The sequence below is a fragment of the Penaeus monodon genome, chromosome 21 (assembly GCF_015228065.2).
Source record: "Penaeus monodon isolate SGIC_2016 chromosome 21, NSTDA_Pmon_1, whole genome shotgun sequence".
Lineage (NCBI taxonomy): Eukaryota > Metazoa > Arthropoda > Malacostraca > Decapoda > Penaeidae > Penaeus > Penaeus monodon.
The window spans coordinates 17,292,033-17,292,270 of record NC_051406.1 but is presented as its reverse complement, the minus strand read 5'-3'; the positions used below and the strand labels follow the sequence as shown (position 1 = coordinate 17,292,270).

The 238-nt window shown below is 50.8% G+C and overlaps 1 protein-coding gene across 1 annotated transcript in view; it reads left to right on the top strand.

The window, feature by feature from the left end:
* Window positions 1-238, top strand: part of LOC119586280 (RNA pseudouridylate synthase domain-containing protein 2-like) — a gene marked incomplete at its 5' end in the record, with an annotated part of 99,349 nt that overhangs the window by 24,860 nt on the left and 74,251 nt on the right.

The following is a 238-nucleotide window of genomic DNA, read 5'->3' as shown; positions in this document are numbered from 1 at the left end:
CCCCCCCCACCCCCTCCTCCTTCAATCTTCCTCTTTTTTCCCCCCCCCCCCTATCTTTTATTGTCATTCTCTCTTATATATTTTTCATTTATTCTATCTCTGTTCAATTCTTTTCCCCCCTGCCCCCCCCCCTTCTCCAATCGTGCTTTGCCAAAGGAGATAGGCAAGGGAGGGGGGGGGAGACCTCACACACTCGAGATATCTGAAGTAACGACCCATTGGAAAGCAGTGCCATCCC